Raw genomic sequence first — 20,374 nt, forward strand, 5'->3', positions numbered from 1 at the left:
TGATGACTGTGAAATATCCAGTGTTTGTTCTGGAACCGGATGTGCCTGTGTGTCCTGTATTCTATGGGAACCATGCCCAATAGGTTCACATCATGTCTATGAAATACGTGTGCTAGAATTATTGCATTTTATAGATTAGGAAGTTGCCTCACAGTGGTTATGTTTTTTGCTTATGGCAGACATGTTAACTTCTGCCTGGCATCCTCTGACTACAAAAGGGTGAGAAAGCTAAATACTTATTCTCTCAGCCTCCTTTGCAGCTAGAAGTGGTCATCTGACAGTACTGGCCAATGAGACATAAATGAGAATCTCTGGATGCTTCAGGGAAAACCCTTGTTTTCTTAATAAAATGGACCACAGTGACATCCCTTCTCCTTTCTGTCTTTCTTGAATGCAGATGTGATACCTGGAGCAGGCGCAGCTATCCTGAGACCATTAGATGACAGAAAGCCAAAAAACTAAGGATGGCAGGATGGAAAGATAGACCTGGAATTCCTGGTGGCATCACTGGGGTCTAAACCCGTAGAAATAACCATCTACCTCTAGGTGCCTAACACTCTAAAGTGAAAAGCTATATGGACGTCTTGGGGGGAGTTGTGAGAACCCTCCTTAAGCCAAGAGAGGGTCACAGAACTTCTTGGCTGTGTCTCAGGGAAGACAGAAAGGGGCAGCTGAGCATATGAGCAAGTTTGCTTTCTTTGCCTTACTGAGAGTTTTGAATGCATTTCTAGGACAAGCTCCACAGAGGGCCCTGCTATGAGCTGTCCGCCAGGGTGGTGCTGATATTGGATATTAGGCAGCCTAGCTAGTGCGAAACCTGGGCGCTGTGCCTGCAGCTGCCACAGCATGGCAGCAGCCAGGAGAGGACAAGGGGTGTGTGTGTGTGTGTGTGTGTGTGTGTGTGTGTGTGTGTGTTTCTCTCTACCATTCCAGTGATTCGTCCCTGACACCTGGGAGAATTCACTGCCCATGGCATTTCCAAATATTCTTCACTAAGAAGAGAGAACAGGAATCTGGTGGGGACGGAGGGCTAAGGGTTCTCGTGGGGCCCCAGGTCAACTGTGAGAGAGCCCAACTTATTTTCCAGCCCGTTTGGTTCAATGTGGGATACCACAGGGGGTCTAGGAAGACTGATCCCGTGGTTTCATTCTGATTTTCAGGCAGGTGATGAATAAAATTCTGAAGTATCTCAAGGAACTGTCCCACCAGGGGCTTTCTGGGGCACACTCTCCTGAAAGCACATATGGATGCCACGGATGGCCTTCAGGCTCTGATTTTTCTTTTCAGGACCCCAAAGATTGGAGCTTTTGCTCATCTTTTTCCTGTCCCATCTTGTCACAACCTTGCCAAACAGGACACAGTACATATTTTTCCCCCCTTACTTCTCATCCCTCAGTAAATGCACGGTCCTAAGGATTTTTTTTTTTTTCTGATAATAACTACAGAGAAACTGACTTGGATAAAAACAAAACAAAAACAAACAGGTCAGTTGCTAAGTTATGTGAATTCTTAGAAGCTTTTGAGAAATAGCTGGTACTGATCTTGGTTGAAATCTAATGGGACTTCTTTTGACTCTACTTAACCCCTTTCTGACCCTTTCACTGGCTCATCTCTTGTATTTCTTTTTCATCCCCTGAACTCTCTTTTGATTCATTGGACTGGTGCTTCTGTATCTCCCAACCGCCTTCTCATTCAGCCTTGCCCTGTAGGAAGGGGACATTCTACTTTATAGAAAGTGTGAGGTTCTGAGGATGATCTTAGATGGCTTTTGGGAAAAGGAATATGCTTGGTCCTTATCTCCTCACCCTGGGCTCTTTCTTGGAGCCCCATACCATGCTTATAAATGGATGTATCTTTTTATTTGGGAGTCCATGACTTATGCTTGGTAACTTAAAGAGAGAGTCTTAAATAGCTACACATCTGGATTTAATTTTGTTTCCCTTTTTTACCTCCCTTTCCAAATCACCAAACTTTGCCCATCTTTCAATTTCCCATTCAAGTTCCATCTTTTCTGTGAAGGCGTTCCAAGAAGTCCAGCACAGAAGAATAGCTCCTTTCGGCACTTAGAGTCAGGATATGCAAGATCACTTGATTAACACTAAATCGCTTGTCTATTACATTGCTCCCAACCAGAATGTCTCTCTACCTAGTCAAGAATTCACAGATGCCCCTCAGGCAATTGAATTAACAGAATTTTGAAACATTCTGGATACCAGCACTACAAATCTTCAGATGAATAAAGAAGGATTTCATTGTGATTTAGGTACCCTCTCCAGACTTTTGGTGCTCACTCACCCTTTTTTCTGTCTGTCTCCAAGGTCCTGTCTACTAATCCATCTACTCTCTCCTTATCAGTCTTCCATTTGCTTCACTTGACCCTTGGGTCTTAGATTCTCTTGTAGTTACCAAGTTATGTGTTATTATATCTTTCTACAGATCCACTTTCCTCAAAGGCAGCACTCTATTTCCTTTCAAGGGTGGGTTCCCTAACCACTGGGCCTTCTTTACAGAGCTCATTTCTCTGGCACCCAGAGAAATTGTACTCCACCAGATATCTGTGGGGTGATCTTCCAGTCACAGTCCATTTGGGAACTTCACCTTTTGTGGAACTCCAGATTGAACAAAAGCTTCATTAGTGGGTGATTATCCACTTTACAAAGGATTCCTTTAGATAGCAAATTCCCAGAATGGGCTTAAAATAGGTTTAATTTAACCCCAGTCCAATTGTACACCTCGTTCAATAACACACTGATCGTTAAAGATGAGGTACAGTTCTGCTTACTTATAGACTAATTGCTTGTTTGTCCTTTTAAACCCCCTACTTCTTACCTAGTAGATCACACTTCTTTTTTCAAAGTCTTCAAGATTCACTTCTGTGGGAAGGCTATTTTCTGATGATAAGGAGTGCCTTGGGGGAGCCCCAGCTAAGTCCCACTGTCACTGTTGCCCATGATCAAACAGAGGAAATTACCTCCACCAAAGACCCCCCCAAGACACACAGCCTCTCCCATCTCTCTTTTCAGATTCTCTATCTCTGTCTGTCTATCTCTGTCTCTGTTTATTTATCTCTCAGCATAGCCAATCAGCAATTTTAAAGTTCACAACTGATTTTAGTCTGGGTCTCCGATTCCCTACTACCAAGGTAGTGTTCACCCCACATATGGCGTTTGAGATAGAGAAAGTCTATGGTCTCATTGCCTATATCCACTAGCAAAACTAGAGAAAGGAACTTTTCCTCCCTTCTGCTGAAACTTTACCTGAAATTCCACAATAGATACCACTGCATATTCCAGTGCACATGACCTGTGGTTCTCATGCTGTTGGTTGTGTCTATAGCATTCTGGCTAATCTGGTGGGAAATGAAGGTAGTTTGAAGAAAAAACTCAGCTTGTCTATACAAGTGTTGCTTGAGTGTTTCACTTATCAGCTGGATGTTTTGGATGAGGGTCTATCCAGAGGTGTTTGTTAAAGAGCTGTTTCAAAGGATGGTTTAACAAGTCGTTGCCATAGCCTCCTAACTGGTCTTCATAAAGTTTTATCTCTCTTTTTCATGGAAATTTCTCCTTTTTAACTGTGCATCTCAAACTTTAATGTGCATATGAATCATCTGGGGAGGTTGTTAAAATGCAGATTCTGGGACTTCCCTGGCAGTCCAGTGGTTAAGACTCTGCACTTCTACTGTAAGGGGCATGGGTTAGATCCCTGGTTGGGGAACTAAGATCCAGCTTGCCGGTGGCTTGGCCAAAAAAAACAACAACAACAACAAAAAATCAGATTCTGATTTAGTACATTTGGGTTGGGAATTGAGATTTGTGGGGTGTTTTGTTTTGTTTTGGTTTTTTCTTTCTAACAAGCTCCCATGTGATCTTGATGATGCCAGTTTGTGGACCACACTTTGAGTGGCAAGGCTGCTAGAGTGAACATTCTGAATGTGAACCTGATCATGTCACTTTCCTACTTGAAATCCATCAATAACCCCATCACTTCCAAGGTTAAATCCCGAATCCTCAGATGGCATACAAGCGTCTTTATCTTCAGCTCCTTGCCTGTCTTTCCAGCTTTATCTGTCACTTGTGTTGTTTCCAGAACTAGTCAAGTTCCTCCTCACTTTGGCACAGGTTACAGACCCCACTGACCTAGCAGACTTCCACCCACCCTTCTAGATTCATCTCAGTTACTAGCTCCAGGAATCCTCATCTGTCATCTTGAGGTCTCTGAGCTACCTCAGTGCTCCCCAAGTACCTGTTGTGTACTTCAACTACATATTGCATGCCTGGAAAGTTTTGTCTATGTTTCTTTCTCCCCATTAGACTGTCAGTGCCTGTGGGAGTGTCAGTTATATTCCCTTAATCTCAGACTCTCCATACCCTAGCACAGTGCTTGGCACACTTAATAAATATTTGAGTGGATGTATAGAAATGAGCTCGTAGGTTTGTCTTCTTGTTCCCTGCATGGTACTTGCTCAGTCAAGGTCAACCTGTCTCTGATTCTTGTCTGCCAAGCACTTATTCTCGGAAATCCTTGTTCAGCCTTCTGTCCGGGGGAGATGAATCTGATGCCTAGGAGTCACGTCTAATTCCATGGTCTGAACATGAGCAGCAGTTAATTCATTGCTGTTGTTTGGAAAATGCTAATTAATGAACATGATTTGTCTGGCGCTCAAGGGAAAAAGTCAAACTGCTTTAAAAGCAGCATTTACCTCAGGTAACTGAGCTCTGTTAACTAAGGCAGTAGGTCTCAACCCAGGCTGCCCATTGGAACCACTTGGGAATCTTTCAAAAAATACTGATGCCTTGGCCCGGCCCCCAGGAATTCGGATTTAATTGGTCTGAATTGGTCTGGAGGTAGGGTCTGGCATCAATATTTTAAAGAACTACCACTGAAGTCACTGTACCAAGTTAAGCATCATAACTCTTTTCTTGATAAGGAGTTAACACTTATCTGATGGATTATCCAACCATTGTTCCTCCTAAGAAACTCTTGATTTAAATTTCTTCTTGACATAATTAGCAAAAGTGATAAAGTTCTTATTTCAACTTATTCAGTAGCTCTCACTTAGTTATGCTCTATGCAGTCTATAATTTTACTAAGAGGCCTTTTGAATTAAAACCCTTTCTTATCAACTCTAACTGGGTTTGAATCAGAAAGAAGGGAAATCAGCTTCGGGTTGTTTTACATCAGATCTGGAGGTGTTCACTGCTTATCTCTCGAATGGACACAGGTAAGGGAGGAGTTCAGGTGAGGGCAGGGGTACAACTTTTAAGCTTTTCCTGGCTCAGTTTGGATGGGGCGATTTCTCTGAAGCATTTTGCAGTCTTAGAGACCCCAGATATGATTTTGGAATTAGCTATAATTTTGAAAAATAGCTGCTAATGATATTCCTCTCTTGGCAGAGAATTGACAATAGTGCTTATAAACCTTGCAGAATCAGAGGTGCTTTCATAGGGGGTCTGGTTTCTCTTCAGAGGGGATGGATTTTAATGGCGTCAGGTCTGGGAAGGTCCCCTTTACCCCCCTGCTCTCCTCAGTTGGCATTTATAGGTCAACAGGGTCCTGGGAGCTACCATCCCATAGAGGGGCGTTTGAAGGAGATCCATAAACGGCGGCGGAGAGCGCTCTTGCATGTTTCCTAAGGCTGTAATGCTTTCCAGCATCAAACCCATTGGTACAAAGGCTCAGTGTGAGGGAGAGGACATAGGTTGGTAAACTCTTGGTCAACAACTGGTAGTTTAAAGTCACTCCTAGTGCCTAGTCTGGTTCCAAGGAGGGTTAGCTTTTAGGCTCATACACATTCCCGGAAGAGTTCCCGCCTGTGACTTATAAAGGTGACTCCTGAATAAGATCAGGGTTTTTTTTTTTTTTTTTTTTTTTTGCGGTACGCGGGCCTCTCACTGTTGTGGCCTCTCCCGTTGCGGAGCACAGGCTCCGGACGCGCAGGCTCAGCGGCCATGGCTCACGGGCCCAGCCGCTCCGCGGCATGTGGGATCTTCCCGGACCGGGGCACGAACCCGTGTCCCCTGCATCGGCAGGCGGACTCTCAACCACTGCGCCACCAGGGAAGCCCCAGATCAGGGGTTTTAAAGTGGTTTTGACTCAGGCTGGTAACACCTTGATAATCCCAGAAAGCAAGTTGAGAATTTTTTTTTTCCTGGTAAATTTATAGGGAAACTTTAAACGTAACCTCGCTAGATATAAGTTCCTTGAAGGTAGGGGGCTATTTTGTTCTTTTTTTGTATTCTTCTCTCTACCCCTTCCCCACATTGCCTTGTATATGATGGATATGCATAAATGATAGTAACTAAATACAGCTAAAATTTTTGAGCATTTATTATATGCCAAGTACTTTGTATACACCCTCTAATTAAATCTTCCCAGTCACTCTGAGAGGTAAGTAATAGTATCATCCGTTTTACAGATGGGACTATTGAGGCTCACTGAAGTTAAATAACCCCGAGGCCATACAACTAGTGAGTGGCAGAAAGAAGATTCAGCCTGGATTTTATGTTTATAAAACATTTGCTCTTAACTCACCTGGTGTATCTTAAATGGTCCTGGGAATATCTCAGAGTCATGGGGTGGGGGAGGTGATTTGTGGAAATGCAGATTTCTGGGCTGTACTCCCACAAAATGCTGATTCAGTTGGTTTGGTGTGAGAGCCGGGAATCGTCAGTCCCGTGCTTGTTGAATTGCTTGGCACACCAACCCGACTCTCTTGATGAGTAGGCATCCCTGTCTTTGTCTCATGTGACTGTTGGCAGGACACCCCAAATGGTTCAAACCTTGCAAGCCCAGACTTTCCTTAGCAACATTAAGCCCTCTACACAGCAAGAAGAGTTCTTGTGTAATGCAAACACATTTCACCTCAGTCTCTTATAAGACAAGTAGCTTCACCTGTTTGCTGAAGTGGGCCCCCCCCCCATCTCACTCACATCGGTATTAATGTATAAATGACATACAATGAGTGAAAGCTCTTGGAATATATCAAGAAGTTCCTCAATACCTCTATCACTGTAAATTGTGCTCTTGTATGTTTTTTCAAGTGTGGCATTTCCGTCAGCCTTAAATGTTAATTCTGCATCTCTCTATAAAGGTGTTGGTTCAGATTCTCAGGTAATGTGAGCTTCTTCCTTCCTGTGAGTTCTAGAATGTGACTTAAGGAAGAATCTTAGACTCGGAGCAATGGAAGGAAACCCTGGATCCTTTCCTGACCTCCCACCTGCCCTGTGCCTGCTGGAGGGGAATGGCTGTACTTGTCTGCTCCATTAGGGGGCGCTCACCCTCTCCAGAGCCTGTGGGTACCATTGGTTGACAACTCTAGTTAGGCTTTAAAAAAAAATACGTACATACATATATATATATATAAATTCAAACCGTGAAATGTATCATACACATAAAAGTGTATAAACTGTGTTGTGTACTGTTGAAGAATAATAGTAGAATGAACACTTGCATATATCCCTTTCCAGGTTAAGGCATAAAACATGATCAGACCCCGAAAGCTTGGCCTGCGCACCTCTCCAATTAATTCCCTGCCTTCCTTCCTCCCAGAGGGGTCTTCCTTTTGGAGTTTTGGTGTTAAACCATTTCTTGATTTTCTTTATATGTTACCACTTACATGTGAGTCAAGCTCTTTTTATTATAGAGTCTCAAGACAGAGGTCACTAGCACAGACTCAGGAGCCAAACTTCCTGCATTCTCATCTCACTTGTGCAACACTGGGAAAGTGAATTATCTTCTCTCTGCCTTGGTTTCCTTATCTGTGAGATCAGAGGAGTAATAGTTTCTGCCTTAAAGGGTCGTGAGAAGTAAATACATTTATGTTGCAAGCCTTTATAACAGGACCTGTTAGATAATAAATATTATGAGAATGTCATTATTTGTTTACATTAAGCTGATGTCTACCTTCCTGTACATCAGTGCTTCTCAGTCATCTGTGGTAAAGGACTTAAAAAAATTCCAGGACTTCCCTGGTGGCACAGGGGTTAAGAATCCGTCTGCCAGTGCAGGGGATATGTGTTCGAGCCCTGGTCCGGGAAGATTCCCACATGCGGCCAAGCAGCTAAGCCCATGCGTCACAAGTACTGAGCCTGTGCTCTAGAGCCCGCGAACCACAACTACAGAGCCCGTGTGCCACAACTACTGAAGCCCACACGCCTAGAGCCCGTGCTCCGCAACAAGAGAAGCCACTGCAATAAGTCCCACGCATCACAACAAAGAGTAGCCCCTGCTCGCCACAACTAGAGAAAGGCTGCTCGCAGCAACGAAAACTCAACACAGCCAAAAATAAATAAATTTATAAAAAAAAATTCCAATCCATTGTGGACTGATAATTTTGTAAAATATAATAACATTGAATAACTGGAAAAAATGGAATAAAAAACCCAAACATGAAAATTCAAACTCCAATTTTTTATTATTAGAGTCAACAGAAATAAAATTACTATGTCAAATTGCTATAAGTGTTTTTAAATGATTACTTGCAATTTCTGTACTTACTTGTCATGAACCGGTAGCAAACAGCTTGTGGACGGCCACCAGCTCACAGATGCAATCCAAGGTGCTCTGTTCCAGATCTCTGCCCACTGATTTCTGCCTAGTCCTGCAAGAGGCCCATTCCTTTTGCAGGAAGCAAGTTTTGTCAGCCTTTCATTGGATGGTCCACAGAATGTTGTTTTTTTTCTTTCCTTTTTTATTTTTCATTTGTATTTTTAAAAATCGAAGTATAGTTGATTTACAGTGTTTCAGGTGTACAGCAAAGTGATTCAGTTATACATATAAATATATCTATTCATTTTCAGGTTTTTTCCTTTACAGGTTATTATGAAAAATTGAATATAGTTCCCTGTGCTGTACGTTGGTCCTTGTTACCTATTATCTTGCTTATCTATTTTACATATAGTGGCATGTATCTGTTAATCCCCAATTCCTAATTTATCCCTTCCAACATTGTTTTTCTTATAGCTGGCTTTCACCTGCAAGAAACAAAAATGATTTTAAAGTAAACAACCATACTTAATAAGTGCAGATTATCACCAGAGACCAAAGTTTTCTTCTTTTTTTTAAGTCAAGGTATAACTTCCGGTGTTAAGAAAACTTCCCCATAAGGACAAGCAGCTATAGGAGAAGTATAGAGCTAGATTCTGAGTTTTCGGACTCAGGAATAAGACAAGAGCAAATTTTTAATTTTCTGCATATTGAATTTGATTGTAAACTCTTTGAAGCCGCCTGTGTCCTTTCCCTCCCCTCTCCTCTGTTGTGCCTTAAGTCCTTGTGGACACAGTGGGCATTCACACGACAGCTCTTAAGAGACTCATGAATGCTATGACACTGAACCCTGGGAGCTTGCCAGCACTCTACCATTTTTGATTATCAGAAGGCAATTTCGTATGGTCCAAAGGCAATTTCATCTGTGGCCTCTCCCTGCAGATCTATTGAGTAATCTTTTCCTGGGAATGGAATCTTCCCATTTCTAGGAGCTCAGAGAAGTCTTGAGTCCTGGGTAGGGAAGCACGGCCTCATCTCGCCTCTGCAGCCGAGCTTTTCACAGCTGCTGCCCGAACCCAAGTCCAAGGACCAGCCCTACCCCATCCCAGGTATCTGTCAAGGAAGAGTGTTTCAACTTTCACAATGGATAAATCCTGGCTGACGTGTGAACAGTTAAAGGAAAATTACTCATGACACTTGTTAGAGATGGTAAGGAAGGCTTTGTTCAGAGGTACTACCAGAGTGGGGTTTTATAGTAGGATAGAGAGATGGGGCCCACCTCTGAAAACAAGAAGGAAAAGTGGAGATTTCTAGCCAAGGAGCAGGGTAGGGGTCCGTGGATGGGAAATTACTAAGAGGATACATCGGGAAGAGCTGCATTCTTGCTAAACTGACCCAACAGGATTCTTGCTGAAGGCAGGCCAGGGTGAGCTGATACCACTCAGGGGGGCGTTGGTGGGGACGGGGAAATTTGATCAGATATTGAGGGTGAAGATTCACTCTAAACTGACTTAGCAGCATTCTTGCTAAAACTGGACTCTACAAGGACAGAGGTAGAAGCCCAAGGTTGAGCCTAGCTGAGCAGAGAGAGCTCAGAGAAGCCTGGTTAAAGCTGGTCAGAGAGAGACTCTTTGTCTGAATGTAACCGTGTAACCGTGTTGATTGCAGTCTGGGGTCCAGGGTTCCTTCCCAAGCTCCAAGCTCCATTGTGAATGTCAGCTCGAGATGTCCTGTCTCCTAAATACAATATTTCTATAGCCACCCCAATACATCTACACTTGACTAAAATCAAGATTTAAATTGGACAGCAGTTCAGAGCTTCTTTTGAGCTAGAAAAATCTGATATATATGTATGTGTGTATATATATATGTGTATGTATACATATATATATATATACACATATATATTTATTTATTTATTTGAGCAGAGAGAGGTTTATTTCAGGGCCAAGCAAGGAGAACCGGTGGCTCATGCCCCAAATCTGACATTTATTTTTAAACTATTAATATTCACACAAGACTAGGGGTCAGAGGCTCTGTCCATCTGATGTGAAAATAACTGTTCTTACTTCTAGCAATTGATCAGTTCGGGACGGGGGGGGGGCGTGGGTAAAAATCACAAAGGCTGTTTGAATTTCAGTCAAAAATCGTCAATCTATTGACTGTGGATTAACATGGGTGTTTTCTGGAAGGCCCCAAGAGATGAATTTTCATCGTCATCCCATATGAAAGAAGGGACATGTCAGTTTCTGCCTGCCGAAATCTGCCTTACAAAATTCATGCCTGCCACTGGCCCTCAAACTACAGAACAAGCCACCAGAAGCTGTCCCAGGTTACTGATCCTGTGATCAGAGATGGGGGCCTGAGAGCCCGAGCAGGCCACTCGATGGGAACCTCAGCCTGTCTCCTTTGTGGGCCTTCTGCACACACATGAGACTTGCACACATGTAGACCCAAACACAGAGATCACCCACAAACATATACAGACCCACACTCACACCACGTGCACTGCCACATACCCCACTGCTAGCAGGAAGGTAGTATGAACAGAAAGACGGTTAAATCCAATCTCAGCTTAATTGGTAGACAATTCTCAAACGGAGTAAAAGTCTGGGCAGTGGAAGATATGAATCTACAGTAGCTGTGTAACTTTGGGGCAGTCACTTCACCTCTCTGGTCTTAGTTTTTCTATCTGTAAAAGGTGAGTGTTGAAATAGCACAATAGTTCTCAGACTTTCACTTGGGTCAGAATCACCTGGAAGGCTTATTAAAACAGAATTCTGGGCCTCACCCCAGAGTTTTTGACTTAGTCTGTGTGGAATGGGGCTCCATAATTTGCACTTCTAACAAGTTTCTAGGTGATGCTGGTGGGGGGACCACACTTTGAGAAGCGTAGGAGTAGAGGAACTCTCTTGTTTTTATTAGGTCTGAAATTCTTCAACTCCCGGGCAGACGTTGGGACTAAATATAACTCTAAGTTGTTGCGGTTCTCAACCAAAGCTGATTTCGCCCCGCAGGGGCCATTTGGCAAGGTCTAGAGACATTTTTGATTGCCTCGAATCAGGGCGTGTTGTTCCCAGCATCTAGTAAGTAGATACTAGATCCCAGAGATGCTGTTAAACATCCTACAGTGCACAGGACAGTCCCCACCACAAAGAATTACCTGGTTTAGAATATCACTGTGGCTGAGGTTCAGAAACTCTGCTCTAAGTGATCTCATTCAGCCAGGTTTGAATTTGTATATGAACGGTAGACATTGGAATACACTGCGTGGTAAGATTGATGTTGACTTTTCATTTCTGGGAAGGAAACGGCCCACAAAAACTACCCGACATTCTCTGAGCTAGAGTTTGCTCCTTGCTTCTGGACCTCACTCAAGGCTGAGCAGGACAGTTTTGACTCTCGAGAAGCTTGCAGATCTCAGATCCCAGGGAAGCCGCCCAACAAAGCACAAGGGCTGGCTCCCAGCAGGGCATGTTCCCAAAGCAACATCCATCCAGGATCCGGCAAGCTTTGCACTGGACTAGGACAGCACTAGGTGTTGATTGCATTGTGTTCCCTTTCTCTGCTTCCAATCCATAGGCTAGCGAATGAGGGCAGCCCTTGTGGGTTCTGATTTAGGGACATATCAAGTCCCTAAATTTGCAGAATATCATAAGCCAGAAAGACTCTGTGTGCGTGTGTGTGTGTGTGTGTGTGTGTGTGTGTGTGTGTGGTGAGAACCACATATTCAAACCATTCCCTATTTCTGCACCTCATCCTGCCAATTACAATCTGCTTGGTGGTGTGAAACTGACAGCCGGCAGCAGTGATGGAGACAGGAGAACGATGAACAAGGGCTTTGTGCATTCTCAGTTTTAGAGAGAATGTTCAGTGGGGCGGACAGGCATGTAACTGGCAGGCTTAGGAATCAGTAAAAACCAAGAACTGGAAGTCCTAATTTATCGTCTCTTTCAATACAAGGCTAGACACAGGCTATTTAATATAATGCATTGTTTACAAGTGGAGGAGAGTGGAAGTTATTGATGCATTACAAATGCAGGCAAATGCATCTCATAAGCCAATGGGTAGGTAATAACAATTGCAGAAGACTAAATTTGACTTTAATCCCCTGAAGAATGGCATGCATACAGCTTAAAATGATAAAAGCTGGAGGGGGTCTGGGGAGAGGGAAAGAGGGAGGGAGGAGACCAAGGGAGACTGAGGGAGACAGAAGGAGACAGAGCGGGGGAGAGACAGAAAAAGAGGAATGAGAGCTGATTTTCTCCTGGGATTATGCATTTCTCGATTAGGAAATAGAGTGGGAACTGAAAGAAAAGATTTTTTAAATGTTGTTTTGATAAACAAGCATCACGCTTAGCAGGGCGTTTTCAGTAGCAGTTCTGGGGTCGTGGTCAAGCAGCTCGGTCACTTGCCGATCCCTTGGATAATCCTAAAAGCAGAAATAGAAAACAAGTCTTCGTTTGATTAGTGCACGTAGGCTGTTCTGTGTCCCCTTCCCAGGGTCGTTCGCACCACGGCCACACTGGCTGGGTGTAAACAAGTTTGCCCAGGCTTTGTGGTTAAAATTCCCCACTGTTGACACCTAGTGCCTGATGCTTTGGACAGAGCAGGCGTCCCGTGAACATTGGCTGAGTGGACATGGGGTGATGCAGATGCCCGCAAAGAAACGATGTAGCTGGACTTCAGAGTCTCGGCAGGGAAAGTGGCTTTGGAGTAAGCAAAATAGTGTCTATTTCCCACCCAAGCTGAAATCTCCTCTGCGATATTATTGACAAAGGGGTCCAAATTCTGAGTGAAAAAGCACATGATAGTGGGCTGAGGTGGCCCACTCCTGCATTGAATGAGATTAAGAGCAGTCAGTGTTTATTGGGCGCTTACTACGTGGCAGTCGCTGGGCTAAAATCTCCATGTGGTGTATCTCTACGCGCATCTCCAGTTTAGGAGGTAGTAAGCAACATTTCTTTTTAAAGATGTGGAAATTGAGGCATGGAGAGTTTTCCCAGCTGGTGCTGGTGGAGGAGGCTGACTCTGTAGGGCATCCTCGTGACGACCGAGGGTGTTCTTCCCATGTTGACCTGAAGCTTGCTTCCCGTTCCCATCCAGGGTCCCTGTGGGCTGGTGTGCCCAGTGCTGGATTTCCATTATCAACATACTTCACATTTGCTTGGTTTATGGATGTGTTTGCGGTGTACCATCTGCCTTTTCCGGTGATCCAGTGGCAAACAGAGGGAGAAAGAAGATTGGCACTGGAAGATCTTTCTATGACAGCTTGCTGAGTGTGACAGCCAAGTGCATCCAGCCTGGGTCATGGAGCACAGAGAGTCCCTGGTCATCATCGCAAGAAGCCACTATTCGTGGATCACTTGGAGAGAAACAAATGAACTTACTCTGGAGAACAAACAGTGGTCTCAGTGACCCCATATGTGTGCGTAAGCTGGTTGAATCCTATGGGGAGCCAGTAATGTCACCTCTCTAGGCGAACCCCGATCTGGTAGGCCCTGAGTAAACATTTGCCTGTGTCCTCAGAAGGGCTAAGCCTGGAGAAAGAAAACATTTTTTATTTGGGAGAATGATCTTGACCATTTGTCTATGACTTTGGGTAATTAGACCTCACAGTCTGGGGTCCTATTCCCTTGCAGCTGGCTTGTAGTTTTGTGCTTGGTGTCTTATGGGTGTTTGCCCTTGAGGCACGATGGGGGTCTTTGCTTGCCCCTGGTTTCCTATGGGAACCTGTGGACAAGTCACTTCCTCTCTCTGGGATATGTAAGCCTTCCCTGGGTGTTTCAAAAAGAGAAGCTAAACTATTCCATATACCCCAACCATTTTGATAATTTCCTTTTCTTTCTGAGAGCTAGGTCTTCTTTTTTTAAAAAATTTTTTATTGGAGTATAGTTCATTTACAATGTTGTGTTTGTTTCTGCTGTACAGCAAAGTGAATCAGTTATACATCTACATCTATATCTACAGTTATACATAGATCCACTCTTTTTTAGATTCTTTTCCCATATAGGTCATTACAGAGTACTGAGTAGAGTTCCCTGTGCTATTGACATATACACACTACTATACATAAAATAGATAACTAACAAGGACCCACTGTAGAGCCAGTTCTTCTAGTGGCACCTTTTTGCAGTCAAACAGGTTTGAAAAGTTGAAGGAATCTTTGTCTTTGCTCCTGACTCTCACACATCCAACCAACCGTCCACCCTAGTGACTTTATCTCGGAAGTGTCTCCTAGGCCAGGTCAGGTCTTCATGATTGCTCATTTGAGCAATGGCAGGAACCTCCGAACTGGTTTTCTTGCCCCCAGCTCTCAATCTGCTTAGCCCCTGCACAGGCAGAGAGAACTTCCAAACGCAGCATTTACTGGTGATGATGAGCAGAACACCTTTCACCGAGGAATGGTGAGGGAGGTGCGATGGAACTGTGTGACGGTATTGTTGTGTGCTATGGGACGCAGACATCATGGTCACTGCCACCATTTAATGAGCACCTACTACGTGCCAGACACTGCTTCATATGCTAGTCATACATAATTTCTAATCTTTTTTAACAGCCTTGTGATACTGATGCCTGTATTGTCATCTCTATTTTGCAGATAGACAGCTGGGGTTCCAGAGAGAGCCAGAGCTACAAAGTTGGTATGTGGCAGGGCCAGGAATCGAATCCATCCTTCCGGCTTTAAAGCCCATCCCTCTTCCCTCTCCCCTTTTGCCACATCACTGTCGTTCCAGAAACAGAGTCAGAGGTGGAAAAAGGAAACAAATGCAGAATCATCTGCAAAGTTATTGAAAAAAAAAGGGTAAGGACTTTATTTTAAGAACTTATTTTCATTAGGATTTCATGTGGGATTTATTTTCATTTCAGCTGCCATGTGGTCATGAATATATACCTTATTTAAAGTTGATATCGTCAACAGTTATAAAATTGGTAATGTGGGGACTTCAGAGATCTCTCTTTAAAAGTGAAAATATGTATACATGTATCTTTTATCCCTTTTGGGTAACTGGCTCCTCCTAATTCCTCATTCCTACTCAGTTCGGTGAGCAGAGTATTTTCAGAATGGAGAGCGGTGGGTAGGGTGTGGGGAGCCCCAGCTGGACGGAGGTCCGAGAGACAGAATGGTACCCAGCACTGCTTCTGGGGTCACTGGCTTCAAACCAGAGAATAATGCTGCTGTGTGATTTGTCATGGGCAACTGTGTGCCATGCAGTTGTCTAGAGCCATGAGAGTCTACTCCCCTTGAGAGTAAAACAAGAAGACATGACGTTTTTAATTTTGCAGAGCTGAAAAGCCTTTTAGGAGGGTTGTCCAGAAAGCCACGAAAAAGCATCAGTGATTTTTTTTTTTTTTTTTTTTTTGTCTCTGAATGTTCAAATCCCGTAGCTGAATATTACGACTTTTCTATATTCCCAATGCCTGGATGTTCTTTATAGGTTGTTAAGATCACATGCAGCTAATTTAAGTCATTTGGAAATCATTTCAGGTACAGGGCCAGATATTTTGGGGGAATATTAAAAATTCTCACTTGGAAATGAATTTTTATGTCATATTTTTTAAAATTGTGGTAAACTCTATATCACATAAATCCCACCATTCCAACCACTTTATTTAATGCAGTGGCATTAAGTACATTCACCTTGTTGTGCAAACATCACTACCATCCATCTCCAGAACCCTTTTCTTCTTCTCAAACTGAAACTCTGTACCCTTTAAACACTAACTCCCCATTCCTCCTTTCCCAGCCGCCAGCAGCCCTATTCGACATTCTTCCTCTATGAATTTGACTACTTAGGTACCTCATATAATTGGAATCCTACAGCATTTGTCCTTTTGTGACAGGCTTATTTCACTGAGCATAATGTTCTCAAGGTTCATCCATGTTGCATCATGTGTCAGAATTTCTTTTCTTTTTAAGGCTGAATAATATTCCATTGCATGGATAGACCACATTTTTTACCCGTTTATCTATTGATGGGCACTGGTTGCTTCCACCTGGAAATGGCTTTTACAACAATGTTTTAATTGAGAACTCATAGAGACAAACTCTTAAGCTTGCTTTATGAGACCATCAGATACATTTTGATAAAAATCCTGTTTTATAGACTCAGCGTCCAAACATTTCCTTTAGGACTGTAGTCAGGTTGCTCGGATTTATATCTAAACCAAATCAGGGGCAAGATATCCTGTCATTTTTTTTTTTTTTTGATACATTTCATTGCCAGGTATAGATTCTGCCTACGGTCACCCACCCTCAACCAAACCTTAGAAAGTAAAAGTGTATAAAGGCAAAAAAATATGATTATTTTTTAAAGCTCATGTATCCTTGAAACTTTTATGTCTTAATTGAGTTCTTGATACAATTACAGTGTTTTACTGAATGCAAGGAGAACCCACTTCAGTTGGGGGCAAATTCGGCAGGTTTGTTCTAACACAACGGAGGATGTGAAATGGTTAAAGGATCAAATCTAGGGCTGCAGGCAGGGAGAGTGTGCCAGAAGTAGCAAGCCAGCAATGTTTTTGCAGAGGTGGGGAAGAGAAACATTTCTATTTGGATTTGTAAATTATTATTCCTGTCAAAAGGAGCAAGCTTATAAATGCCCTATCTTCCTCTAGGATTTTCGGGCAACCCAGAGGTTTCAGAGATATTCAGGGAGAGGTAGAAAGCCACGGTCATGGAGGAGAAAAAGTCAGTCCCAAGGTGACAAATGACTGCCAAATAGACATTCAACAGAGAGCGCTGGGAGAAAAGCAAGCACTCTTCTGTGACTACAATAGATGAAGACTCTTTTGAAAATCTGAAGCTAAGAGACAGACATTTTCTGAAATTAGTGATAATGACACTGATATCAGGGAGTAACCATTCTGGCACAGAATGGCATGTAACAAGAACAGCCTGGGACACAGAGGATCGGTGGAACCTGGGTTACATGAGAATAAAATAAATCCCCACAGGACCAAAGACAACTCCCCACCACCTCTGACTACCTCTTTCCACCAGCTCCCCAAAGAGGGGAGATTAGAAGTTAACGTCAGAACCTGCTGTACGTTTCTTATTGTTGTCAGTTGTATCATTATGTTTAAGTTAACTGTACATTAAACTGTATGTAGCTCTCATTCCACAGGGCAGATTCCAATCTCTTTGTCGTCTTCATAACGCCCTGAGTTAGAGAGCCTCTTCAGGTGTTCTTGTAGATTGATTTGTGGACCAGCTGGAACCTCCTGACTTCTGCAGGTGAGATTCTGGTCCAAGCATTGTCCTTATGGAAGATGGATTTAGCCTGAAGTATTCCTATCTGCGTGCGCTGACCTTGCCGGGCCACTGTTTGCGGAAATGACAATTTTGCTGCAGTTTCCTGCCTCAATAGATTTCCGTGGTCTACTATTTTTTTCCCCAGCTCTTTCTCTCTTTCTTTCTTTCTTTCTTTTTTTAATATTTATTTGGCTGCGCCGGGTCTTAGTTGCAGCATGAAGGATCTTCACTGCTGCGTGAGGTATCTTTAGCTGTGGCATGCGAACTCTTAGTTGCGGCATGCATGTAGGATCTAGTTCCTTGACCAGGGATCGAACTCAGGCCCCCTGCATTGGGAGCACGGAGCCTTAGCCACTGGACCACCAGGGAAGTCCCTCCATCTCTTTCTTGATGCTCCTAAAGATCTCCAGAGATGCAATGCAGGAGTGGGGAGACATGTACTGTATCAAGAACTGAGTTCCTCAAATGGTTTTGCTCTTGAATAGGAAATAAGAAGGGGAAAGGCCACGTGGGCTAGTAATTGCCACACTGACTCTGGGAAGTGGGTAGAGGCCATTTGAAATGATAATGCAGCAGCCTGAACTCGGGGCAGAGGACATCTGCAGCTGGCTGCCGTTGAGCAGCTCCCTCTTCAGGTACAACCCTTAAAGCTTATTAAAGCAATTAGTCTTCTGAGTTGTCTAAACCTTCCTCCTCAACACCTGTTTACACACCCTGGTGCAGAGCAATTGCTCAGCTAAGGTAACTGGTCCCTTCGGCAGGGCTGTCCTGTGCCAGCCCGTGTTCTCCTGGGTCACTGCCTCAGAAGCCAGCATTCCTTGGTGGTTTCCATATACTGAATCACTTAAAATTATGTTTCTCCCCAAATTATTATTATTTTTTTCTGGGGAGGATCAGGGGTGGGAAAAAAGGAAGATGGATGAGGGTAGGCTCATTTTCCCTAAAGTAAGAACTAGCTGCCTTTAATGTTTAGTTGATTGCTCCGGGGCCTGGCTTCTGGGACAAAATATGGTTTTCGTCCATCAAGTTCTGAGTCACAGTTGGTTGATCACCTCAGATGGGACCTCTTCCTTAGCCTCTTTTTTTTGTTGTTTTGTTTTGTTTGTTTTTTCTTTTTTCGGTACGCGGGCCTCTCACTGTCGTGGCCTCTCCCGTTGCGGAACACGGGCTCCGGACGCGCAGGCTCAGTGGCCATGGCTCACGGGCCCAGCCGCTCCGCGGCATGTGGGATCTTCCTGGACCGGGGCACGAACCTGTGTCCCCTGCATCCGCAGGCGGACTCCCAACCACTGCGCCACCAGGGAAGCCCTAGCCTCTGTTTTGACATCTGTGAATTGGAAAATTCCAGGTCCTATTTTTGTATACTTCATAGGGATATAGAACAACCAATAAGGCTGTGTTCTATACAATCAGTATTTGGGGGAAAAGAGTCTAAACTCAATTTTCTGTGATGTTTTTCATAGATGCGAAAGGCAACTTGAGAACATTTACACCTCGGCACCCTCTATTGCATGTGACAGAACTACAGTACAGGACTTGACAAAGGTCCTAGAGGGCTTCATGGCAGGCTGGCTCTAGGACTCAAAGCCTCCAATTCTGAAATCATGCCCCCCCCCGCATTATACTTTGCGCTTTCCCCATTGCCTTTGTTTAACGTACCTTGTCAATTCTGAAATCCTAGACCTTTAGGCTCCTGTGTGCATCGCTCAGAAACGATTCTTGTAGATTTGAATGTAATTAAACTTGCTTTTCCTTAACAATGTGGTAAGATTGACATTTTTAGCAGCTTAAGTCCTTTTTTTTCCTCCCCTGACAGATTATTTTCTTTATTCAGAGAAAGCCTGCATTCTATTTTGAATGCTGGGAGAAAGCAGGTTTTTTTTTTTTTTATTTAGAGTGTGAGGCAATTAGAGCTACAGATTAATTTCTCACATTAAGAAGAATGTTTTGTCTTTGGATCTGCACCTGCTCAACCCCCATTTCTGGAGATTTGTAGGTGGTCGTACTAAAGAGGGAGAGGAAATACTTAGCAGGGTCAGAGGGAATCACTAATGGCTAATCAATAATGGTGGAGTACTTCAAAACTCTACAGAGACGTTGCATAGTGTTGTGGAAAATGATGAGGCCACTTAGTTGCGGTTTCGCTTGTGTGGGGTTACCGGAAAGAGCCAGAACTGACCACCAAGCAGCAAACGTCTCCACCTATATGTCTTTTAGTCCCTTCAAACTCAACAACAAATTCATGTGTGCCCCTTACCTCTCTGTGCCATCCCCCAAACTTGCTTCTCCTCTTGTACTTCCAGTCTTTGCTTTCTTAAAAAAAAAAAAATTATTTATTTATTGTTTATTTGGCTGCGTCGGGTCTTAGTTGCAGCACACAGGATCTTCGCTGTGGCACGCAGGCTTCTCTCTAGTTGTGGCGTGGGCTCCAGAGCGCGCAGGCTTAGTTGGTTCCGCGGTATGTGGGATCTTAGTTCCCCAACCAGGGATCGAACCCACGTCCCCCTCGTTGGAAGGCGGATTCTTAACCACTGGACCGCCAGGGAAGCCCCCAGAATGTTCTTTTCCATATCGACCTCTGTCACCCCCCAGCTCATCCTGCTTGCACCCCCAAGCATTCTCCTCTTCATTCGG

The sequence above is a fragment of the Pseudorca crassidens genome, chromosome 7, assembly GCF_039906515.1.
Source record: "Pseudorca crassidens isolate mPseCra1 chromosome 7, mPseCra1.hap1, whole genome shotgun sequence".
In the NCBI taxonomy this organism is placed as follows: domain Eukaryota; kingdom Metazoa; phylum Chordata; class Mammalia; order Artiodactyla; family Delphinidae; genus Pseudorca; species Pseudorca crassidens.